This window comes from Leucopleurus acutus, assembly GCF_964270905.1.
Source record: "Leucopleurus acutus genome assembly, chromosome: 4".
NCBI lineage: Eukaryota > Metazoa > Chordata > Mammalia > Artiodactyla > Delphinidae > Leucopleurus > Leucopleurus acutus.
Window position 1 is genome coordinate 88,242,692 of NC_139146.1, and position 12,200 is coordinate 88,254,891.

The following is a 12,200-nucleotide window of genomic DNA, read 5'->3' on the forward strand; positions in this document are numbered from 1 at the left end:
CATATTTTATGCACATTTTATATTCTGTCTCTTTTTTTTTGTTATAGAAAAAGGCATGGAAAAACGCTCAACGTCAGGAATTAATAAAGCCATGCAAATCCAGTCTAGAAACACATTCACCTCACAGCCGTCAGAAGGATCATCAGCAAAGAAGTCTACATAGTATAAATGCTGAAGGGGTTTTAGAGAACTGTGTACCCTCTAGCTGCTGATGGGATGTAACCTGGTAACAGCCAGTACAGAGAACAAAATGGAGGTGTGTTTAAAGGTAAAACTTGAGCTACTCTGTGATCTGGTAGGCCCACTGATGGGCCTATCCGCTGAGTAGACCTGAATCAAAAAGACACAGGCTGGCAATCCTTCACTGCAGCAACATGTACCATCGCCAAGAGCTGGAAGAAACCAAAATATCCATCAACAGAAAAATGCACCAAGAAGAAGTGGTCCATGTACACAATGGAATATTAGCCATGGAAAAGCATGGAACAATGCTGTTGGCACCACCATAGAAGGATCTAGAGATACTCACCCTACCTGAAGTAAGAAAGAAAACGAAAGACAGATATCCTATTACATCACTTATAGGTGTTACCTAAAAATTGATACCCATGAAATAATTTCCAAGAGAAGGACACTCATAGACTCAGAAAACCAAATTATGTTTAACCAAGTGGAAAGGGGTAAGGAATGTATGAATTAGGATATGGGGGTTAACAGACATGTAGTAATACATATGAAATATATAATCACAAAATACCTATAGAATGCTAAAAGAGGTGTACTCAACACTCTGTAATAACCTACACGGGAAAGGATCCAAAGATGAATAGATCAATACATTGATATAATGAACCAGATTCCGTACACCTAGAAAAAACACAGTATTTTTATCCAATTTGCTGTGATAAGAAATAAAAATTAAATGTGAAAAACAAACAAGAATTAAGGAGACATAAGCTCTTGGGAGTTTGCCGTGGCACATTCTGCTCTAATTTGCAGCTTACAAACACGATTTCCAGGAACCCTCTGTTGCCCAAAATCCCAGAGTTGGAAATGTAGAAATGCTGCCGCCTTGTGGCCGTTTCCCACAAGAGCGGCTTTAAAACCACAGCTAACGGTCACTTAACATTCACAAGGACTCAGGACAGTAAAGGACAACTGCCCTCAAAAATTCACAAGTGGCAAAATTTTCAAGGAGATAGTATGAAGAGGTAAATTTTACTCATTATTTTTCTAAAAACAAAGAAAATGGATAAAAGCTCAACAACATAAATTTTTAAACTCATGCAAATCTAGCCTACAAAAAGATTTCAACACACACACGTCAACTACCATCAGCCAAAGGTCTACAAACAATAAATGCTGAAGGGGTTTTAGAGAACTGTGTACCCTCTAGCTGCTGGTGAGATGTAAAGTGGTAAGAGCCAATAGTGAGCACAGAAAGGAGCTGTGTTTAAAAGTAAAAATTGAGTTAGCATTCCATTCAGCAGGTCAACTGCTGAAACTCTCACCTGAAAATACCAGAGTCGAGAAGGCACAGGCTGCAACAGCTTCACTGCAGGATTTTTCACAATAGCCAAGACACGGAAGCAACCAAAATGTCCATCACTGGATGAATGGATAAAGAAGAAGTGGTCCATGTACATAATGGAATATTAGCCATGGAAAACAGTGAAACACTGCTCGTTGAGGCACCATTTATGAGCCTAGATATAATCTCAGAACATGTCGTAAGTCAGAAAGAAAAAGACATATAGTATGATATCACTTAAAGGCGTTATCTAACAACTGACAAAAATGATAGCATTTTCACAGAGAAAGAAACTCACAGACTTAGAAAACAAACTATTCTTATGTAAATGGAAAGGTGGGTGGTATGGAAAATTAAGATTAGGGTTACCATATGTGTACAAATACCTACTAAATACATTTATCAAAGAGAACGACCATATAGCAAGGGAGGTGAATGGAGCACTCTGCAATAATTTACATGGGAAGAGTATCTGCACATGAATATATTACATGTGTGTGTGTGTGTGTGTGTATATATATATATGTGTGTGTGTGTGTAATGTACAAATGAACCAGATTGTATACACGTAGGACAAACAATATTCTAAACATTACCTCGATTTAAAAAGACTAAAAAATCGAACAAGAAATAATGGAATATTAACTTACAGGTTTTTTCCTAGCACATTCCATTCTAATTTACAACCTGGGAACCTGACTTCCAGAAAGGCTGTGCTGCCCTAGAAACCAGTTTTGGGAATGGAGAAATGCTGCCGCCTTGTGGCCGTTTCCCCCAACAGCACCTTTAAAGCCAGTAGTAGTGGTCACTAAATATTCACACTCATTACAAGCCTGTAAATGTCACCTGTTCTCAAAAAAAATCCTGGGGTCAAAAATCGACGAAAAATTCAAAACAGGGCAGCCTTCCCAGAAGACCACTTCAAGTGGTTTATTGTACTCACAGTTTTTTTCTGTTTTTGTTTAACAGAAAGAAAACAAAGCATGGAAAAATGCTGAACATTAGGAATTATTAAAGACATGCAAATCCAAATGACAAAAACCTATCAGCTCACACCAGTCATAATGGCCATCAGCAAAAATTCTGCAAACAATAAATGCTGAAGGGGTTGTGGAGAAATGCGCACCCTCGTTTCTAATTGGGACATGGTAAAAACCAGTAATGAAAACACAAAGGAGGTGCCTTGATAAGGTAAATATTGAGCTACCATTCAATCAAGCATACCCACTGCTGGGCCTATCACCTGAGAGGATGAGAATCAAAAAGACACAGGGTGGCAATCCTGCACTCCAGCAATATTTACCACAGCCAACACTTGGAAGCAACAAAAATGTCTGTCAACAGAGGAAGGCACAAAGAAGAAGTGGTCCATGTACACAATGGAATATTACTCCAATAAAAAAAATATATAATTTCAATTTAGAAACCAAACGTAAGTAAGGAGACATCAGCTTTTGGGGGTTTGTCCGGGCACATTCCTCTCTAATATACAACTGAGGAACACCACTGGCAGGAAGGACTCTTTCCGTAATTCCCAGAATGGGGAAAGGAGAAATGCTGCCGCCCAATGGCCGATACCTGCAACAGCAGCTTTAAAACCTGTGCTAATGGTCACTTCATATGCACAAGTACTGGAGGGCTGTAAATGAAACCTGCCCTCAGAATGTCTTCAGGGAGGTAATGGCCAAAATATTTCAAAATGTGACACATACTTCAAGAAAACCATTTGAAGAGGTAAGCGCTACTCACAGCTTGAAAAAAAGAGGACATGCCTGAAAGTTCAATTGCAAGGGATTATGAGATGCATGCAAATCCAACCTCAAAGAGGTGTCAGCTCACACCTGTCAGAATAAACATCAGCAGAAAAACTACAAACAGTAAATGCTGAACGGGTTGTGGACAAGGGCATACCCTCAAATTTAAGTGGAACATAACCTGGTAAGAGCCACTAATGAGAACAGAATGGAGACGCCTTTACAAGGTAAACATTTTGCTACCATATGATCCAACAGGCCCTCTCCTGGGCCTATAACCGAAGAAGACATAATTGAAAGACACAGGCAGGCAAACGTGCATTTCAGCAGTGTTACAATAACCAAGACATGGAAGCAACCAAAAAGTCCATCAACAGCTGAGTGGACAAAGAAAAACTGGTCCACGTACAGATGGAATATTAGCCAAGGAAAAAAATGACACAATGCCATTTGCATCACCATAGATGAGTCTAGAAGTAATCACACAACTTGTAGTAAGTCAGAAAGCGAAAGACACGTATCCTGTGATATCACTTATAGGTGTTACCTAAAAATTGATACCAGTGAAGATATTTCCACAGAGAAAGGCAATCACAGATTCATTAAACAAACTTATGGTTCACCAATGGAAAGGTGTGAGGATTGGATACATTAGGATGTCAGAGTTAACAGAGATATACAAACACAGGTGAAGTATATAATCACCAAAGACCTAAAGGATACCAAGAGAAGACTACTCAACATTGTGTCATAACCTAAAATGGGAAAAGGATCCAAAGAAGAAAAGAGATATGTATATGTGGAAAACAACCACATCTTGCACACCTAAAACAAGCAAAACATTGTAATCACACTTGCTGTGATAAACAATGAAAATTAAATGTAAAAAAAGAACAATATTTAGTGAGATATAAACATAAGGGGCTTTTTCCTGGCCCATTCCATTCTAATTTGCAACCTAGAACAGGACTTCCATTGAGGCTCTGTTTCCCTAGTAACCAGATTTGGTTAATGAGAACTGCTGCCGCCTTGTGGCCGTTTCACACAACAGCAGCTCTAACTGCAGCTGTAATGGTTACTTGACAGTCAAAATAATTGCAGGCCTGTAAATGACACCTGTCCTCAAAACAATCCTTCGGTCGTAAATCGAGCAAAAATCTCCAAAGACATCCATATTTCAAAACGACAATTTCAAGAGGCATATTTTATGCACATTTTATATTCTGTCTCTTTTTTTTTGTTATAGAAAAAGGCATGGAAAAACGCTCAACGTCAGGAATTAATAAAGCCATGCAAATCCAGTCTAGAAACACATTCACCTCACAGCCGTCAGAAGGATCATCAGCAAAGAAGTCTACATAGTATAAATGCTGAAGGGGTTTTAGAGAACTGTGTACCCTCTAGCTGCTGATGGGATGTAACCTGGTAACAGCCAGTACAGAGAACAAAATGGAGGTGTGTTTAAAGGTAAAACTTGAGCTACTCTGTGATCTGGTAGGCCCACTGATGGGCCTATCCGCTGAGTAGACCTGAATCAAAAAGACACAGGCTGGCAATCCTTCACTGCAGCAACATGTACCATCGCCAAGAGCTGGAAGAAACCAAAATATCCATCAACAGAAAAATGCACCAAGAAGAAGTGGTCCATGTACACAATGGAATATTAGCCATGGAAAAGCATGGAACAATGCTGTTGGCACCACCATAGAAGGATCTAGAGATACTCACCCTACCTGAAGTAAGAAAGAAAACGAAAGACAGATATCCTATTACATCACTTATAGGTGTTACCTAAAAATTGATACCCATGAAATAATTTCCAAGAGAAGGACACTCATAGACTCAGAAAACCAAATTATGTTTAACCAAGTGGAAAGGGGTAAGGAATGTATGAATTAGGATATGGGGGTTAACAGACATGTAGTAATACATATGAAATATATAATCACAAAATACCTATAGAATGCTAAAAGAGGTGTACTCAACACTCTGTAATAACCTACACGGGAAAGGATCCAAAGATGAATAGATCAATACATTGATATAATGAACCAGATTCCGTACACCTAGAAAAAACACAGTATTTTTATCCAATTTGCTGTGATAAGAAATAAAAATTAAATGTGAAAAACAAACAAGAATTAAGGAGACATAAGCTCTTGGGAGTTTGCCGTGGCACATTCTGCTCTAATTTGCAGCTTACAAACACGATTTCCAGGAACCCTCTGTTGCCCAAAATCCCAGAGTTGGAAATGTAGAAATGCTGCCGCCTTGTGGCCGTTTCCCACAAGAGCGGCTTTAAAACCACAGCTAACGGTCACTTAACATTCACAAGGACTCAGGACAGTAAAGGACAACTGCCCTCAAAAATTCACAAGTGGCAAAATTTTCAAGGAGATAGTATGAAGAGGTAAATTTTACTCATTATTTTTCTAAAAACAAAGAAAATGGATAAAAGCTCAACAACATAAATTTTTAAACTCATGCAAATCTAGCCTACAAAAAGATTTCAACACACACACGTCAACTACCATCAGCCAAAGGTCTACAAACAATAAATGCTGAAGGGGTTTTAGAGAACTGTGTACCCTCTAGCTGCTGGTGAGATGTAAAGTGGTAAGAGCCAATAGTGAGCACAGAAAGGAGCTGTGTTTAAAAGTAAAAATTGAGTTAGCATTCCATTCAGCAGGTCAACTGCTGAAACTCTCACCTGAAAATACCAGAGTCGAGAAGGCACAGGCTGCAACAGCTTCACTGCAGGATTTTTCACAATAGCCAAGACACGGAAGCAACCAAAATGTCCATCACTGGATGAATGGATAAAGAAGAAGTGGTCCATGTACATAATGGAATATTAGCCATGGAAAACAGTGAAACACTGCTCGTTGAGGCACCATTTATGAGCCTAGATATAATCTCAGAACATGTCGTAAGTCAGAAAGAAAAAGACATATAGTATGATATCACTTAAAGGCGTTATCTAACAACTGACAAAAATGATAGCATTTTCACAGAGAAAGAAACTCACAGACTTAGAAAACAAACTATTCTTATGTAAATGGAAAGGTGGGTGGTATGGAAAATTAAGATTAGGGTTACCATATGTGTACAAATACCTACTAAATACATTTATCAAAGAGAACGACCATATAGCAAGGGAGGTGAATGGAGCACTCTGCAATAATTTACATGGGAAGAGTATCTGCACATGAATATATTACATGTGTGTGTGTGTGTGTGTGTATATATATATATGTGTGTGTGTGTGTAATGTACAAATGAACCAGATTGTATACACGTAGGACAAACAATATTCTAAACATTACCTCGATTTAAAAAGACTAAAAAATCGAACAAGAAATAATGGAATATTAACTTACAGGTTTTTTCCTAGCACATTCCATTCTAATTTACAACCTGGGAACCTGACTTCCAGAAAGGCTGTGCTGCCCTAGAAACCAGTTTTGGGAATGGAGAAATGCTGCCGCCTTGTGGCCGTTTCCCCCAACAGCACCTTTAAAGCCAGTAGTAGTGGTCACTAAATATTCACACTCATTACAAGCCTGTAAATGTCACCTGTTCTCAAAAAAAATCCTGGGGTCAAAAATCGACGAAAAATTCAAAACAGGGCAGCCTTCCCAGAAGACCACTTCAAGTGGTTTATTGTACTCACAGTTTTTTTCTGTTTTTGTTTAACAGAAAGAAAACAAAGCATGGAAAAATGCTGAACATTAGGAATTATTAAAGACATGCAAATCCAAATGACAAAAACCTATCAGCTCACACCAGTCATAATGGCCATCAGCAAAAATTCTGCAAACAATAAATGCTGAAGGGGTTGTGGAGAAATGCGCACCCTCGTTTCTAATTGGGACATGGTAAAAACCAGTAATGAAAACACAAAGGAGGTGCCTTGATAAGGTAAATATTGAGCTACCATTCAATCAAGCATACCCACTGCTGGGCCTATCACCTGAGAGGATGAGAATCAAAAAGACACAGGGTGGCAATCCTGCACTCCAGCAATATTTACCACAGCCAACACTTGGAAGCAACAAAAATGTCTGTCAACAGAGGAAGGCACAAAGAAGAAGTGGTCCATGTACACAATGGAATATTACTCCAATAAAAAAAATATATAATTTCAATTTAGAAACCAAACGTAAGTAAGGAGACATCAGCTTTTGGGGGTTTGTCCGGGCACATTCCTCTCTAATATACAACTGAGGAACACCACTGGCAGGAAGGACTCTTTCCGTAATTCCCAGAATGGGGAAAGGAGAAATGCTGCCGCCCAATGGCCGATACCTGCAACAGCAGCTTTAAAACCTGTGCTAATGGTCACTTCATATGCACAAGTACTGGAGGGCTGTAAATGAAACCTGCCCTCAGAATGTCTTCAGGGAGGTAATGGCCAAAATATTTCAAAATGTGACACATACTTCAAGAAAACCATTTGAAGAGGTAAGCGCTACTCACAGCTTGAAAAAAAGAGGACATGCCTGAAAGTTCAATTGCAAGGGATTATGAGATGCATGCAAATCCAACCTCAAAGAGGTGTCAGCTCACACCTGTCAGAATAAACATCAGCAGAAAAACTACAAACAATAAATGCTGAACGGGTTGTGGACAAGGGCATACCCTCAAATTTAAGTGGAACATAACCTGGTAAGAGCCACTAATGAGAACAGAATGGAGACGCCTTTACAAGGTAAACATTTTGCTACCATATGATCCAACAGGCCCTCTCCTGGGCCTATAACCGAAGAAGACATAATTGAAAGACACAGGCAGGCAAACGTGCATTTCAGCAGTGTTACAATAACCAAGACATGGAAGCAACCAAAAAGTCCATCAACAGCTGAGTGGACAAAGAAAAACTGGTCCACGTACAGATGGAATATTAGCCAAGGAAAAAAATGACACAATGCCATTTGCATCACCATAGATGAGTCTAGAAGTAATCACACAACTTGTAGTAAGTCAGAAAGCGAAAGACACGTATCCTGTGATATCACTTATAGGTGTTACCTAAAAATTGATACCAGTGAAGATATTTCCACAGAGAAAGGCAATCACAGATTCATTAAACAAACTTATGGTTCACCAATGGAAAGGTGTGAGGATTGGATACATTAGGATGTCAGAGTTAACAGAGATATACAAACACAGGTGAAGTATATAATCACCAAAGACCTAAAGGATACCAAGAGAAGACTACTCAACATTGTGTCATAACCTAAAATGGGAAAAGGATCCAAAGAAGAAAAGAGATATGTATATGTGGAAAACAACCACATCTTGCACACCTAAAACAAGCAAAACATTGTAATCACACTTGCTGTGATAAACAATGAAAATTAAATGTAAAAAAAGAACAATATTTAGTGAGATATAAACATAAGGGGCTTTTTCCTGGCCCATTCCATTCTAATTTGCAACCTAGAACAGGACTTCCATTGAGGCTCTGTTTCCCTAGTAACCAGATTTGGTTAATGAGAACTGCTGCCGCCTTGTGGCCGTTTCACACAACAGCAGCTCTAACTGCAGCTGTAATGGTTACTTGACAGTCAAAATAATTGCAGGCCTGTAAATGACACCTGTCCTCAAAACAATCCTTCGGTCGTAAATCGAGCAAAAATCTCCAAAGACATCCATATTTCAAAACGACAATTTCAAGAGGCATATTTTATGCACATTTTATATTCTGTCTCTTTTTTTTTTGTTATAGAAAAAGGCATGGAAAAAGGCTCAACGTCAGGAATTAATAAAGCCATGCAAATCCAGTCTAGAAACACATTCACCTCACAGCCGTCAGAAGGATCATCAGCAAAGAAGTCTACATAGTATAAATGCTGAAGGGGTTTTAGAGAACTGTGTACCCTCTAGCTGCTGATGGGATGTAACCTGGTAACAGCCAGTACAAGTACAGAGAACAAAATGGAGGTGTGTTTAAAGGTAAAACTTGAGCTACTCTGTGATCTGGTAGGCCCACTGATGGGCCTATCCGCTGAGTAGACCTGAATCAAAAAGACACAGGCTGGCAATCCTTCACTGCAGCAACATGTACCATCGCCAAGAGCTGGAAGAAACCAAAATATCCATCAACAGAAAAATGCACCAAGAAGAAGTGGTCCATGTACACAATGGAATATTAGCCATGGAAAAGCATGGAACAATGCTGTTGGCACCACCATAGAAGGATCTAGAGATAATCACCCTACCTGAAGTAAGAAAGAAAACGAAAGACAGATATCCTATTACATCACTTATAGGTGTTACCTAAAAATTGATACAAATGAAATAATTTCCAAGAGAAGGACACTCATAGACTCAGAAAACCAAATTATGTTTAACCAAGTGGAAAGGGGTAAGGAATGTATGAATTAGGATATGGGGGTTAACAGACATGTAGTAATACATATGAAATATATAATCACAAAATACCTATAGAATGCTAAAAGAGGTGTACTCAACACTCTGTAATAACCTACACGGGAAAGGATCCAAAGATGAATAGATCAATACATTGATATAATGAACCAGATTCCGTACACCTAGAAAAAACACAGTATTTTTATCCAGTTTGCTGTGATAGCAAATAAAAATTAAATGTAAAAAACAAACAAGAAGTAAGGAGATATAAGCTCTTGGGAGTTTGCCGTGGCACATTCTGCTCTAATTTGCAGCTTACAAACACGATTTCCAGGAACCCTCTGTTGCCCAAAAACCCAGAGTTGGAAATGTAGAAATGCTGCCGCCTTGTGGCCGTTTCCCACAAGAGTGGCTTTAAACCCACAGCTAATGGTCACTTAACATTCACAAGGACTCAGGACAGTAAAGGACAACTGCCCTCAAAAATTCACAAGTGGCAAAATTTTCAAGGAAATAGTATGAAGAAGTAAATTTTACTCATTATTTTTCTAAAAACAAAGAAAATGGATAAAAGCTCAACAACATAAATTTTTAAACTCATGCAAATCTAGCCTACAAAAAGATTTCAACACACACACGTCAACTACCATCAGCCAAAGGTCTACAAACAATAAATGCTGAAGGGGTTTTAGAGAACTGTGTACCCTCTAGCTGCTGGTGAGATGTAAAGTGGTAAGAGCCAATAGTGAGCACAGAAAGGAGCTGTGTTTAAAAGTAAAAATTGAGTCAGCATTCCATTCAGCAGGTCAACTGCTGAAACTCTCACCTGAAAATACCAGAGTCGAGAAGGCACAGGCTGCAACAGCTTCACTGCAGGATTTTTCACAATAGCCAAGACACGGAAGCAACCAAAACGTCCATCAATGGATGAATGGATAAAGAAGTGGTCCATGTACATAATGGAATATTAGCCATGGAAAACAGTGAAACACTGCTCGTTGAGGCACCATTTATGAGCCTAAATATAATCTCAGAACATGCCATAAGTCAGAAAGAAAAAGACATATAGTATGATATCACTTATAGGTGTTATCTAACAACTGACAAATATTATAGCACTTTCACAGAGAAAGAAACTCACAGACTTAGAAAACAAACTATTCTTATGTAAATGGAAAGGTGGGTGGTATGGAAAATTAAGATTAGGGTTACCATATGTGTACAAATACCTACTAAATACATTTATCAAAGAGACCGACCATATAGCAAGGGAGGTCAATGGAGCACTCTGCATTAATTTACATGGGAGGAGTATCTGCACATGAATATATTACATATGTGTGTGTGTGTGTGTGTGTGTGTTTATATGTGTGTTTGTGTAATGTACAAATGAACCAGATTGTATACACGTAGGACAAACAATATTCTAAACATTACCTCGATTTAAAAGACTAAAAAATCGAACAAGAAATAATGGAATATTAACGTACAGGTTTTTTCCTAGCACATTCCATTCTAATTTACAACCTGGGAACCTGACTTCCAGAAAGGCTGTGCTGCCCTAGAAACCAGTTTTGGGAATGGAGAAATGCTGCCGCCTTGTGGCCGTTTCCCCCAACAGCACCTTTAAAGCCAGTAGTAGTGGTCACTAAATATTCACACTCATTACAAGCCTGTAAATGTCACCTGTTCTCAAAAAAAATCCTGGGGTCAAAAATCGACGAAAAATTCAAAACAGGGCAGCCTTCCCAGAAGACCACTTCAAGTGGTTTATTGTACTCACAGTTTTTTTCTGTTTTTGTTTAACAGAAAGAAAACAAAGCATGGAAAAATGCTGAACATTAGGAATTATTAAAGACATGCAAATCCAAATGACAAAAACCTATCAGCTCACACCAGTCATAATGGCCATCAGCAAAAATTCTGCAAACAATAAATGCTGAAGGGGTTGTGGAGAAATGCGCACCCTCGTTTCTAATTGGGACATGGTAAAAACCAGTAATGAAAACACAAAGGAGGTGCCTTGATAAGGTAAATATTGAGCTACCATTCAATCAAGCATACCCACTGCTGGGCCTATCACCTGAGAGGATGAGAATCAAAAAGACACAGGGTGGCATCCTGCACTCCAGCAATATTTACCACAGCCAACACTTGGAAGCAACAAAAATGTCTGTCAACAGAGGAAGGCACAAAGAAGAAGTGGTCCATGTACACAATGGAATATTACTCCAATAAAAAAATATATAATTTCAATTTAGAAACCAAACGTAAGTAAGGAGACATCAGCTTTTGGGGGTTTGTCCGGGCACATTCCTCTCTAATATACAACTGAGGAACACCACTGGCAGGAAGGACTCTTTCCGTAATTCCCAGAATGGGGAAAGGAGAAATGCTGCCGCCCAATGGCCGATACCTGCAACAGCAGCTTTAAAACCTGTGCTAATGGTCACTTCATATGCACAAGTACTGGAGGGCTGTAAATGAAACCTGCCCTCAGAATGTCTTCAGGGAGGTAATGGCCAAAATATTTCAAAATG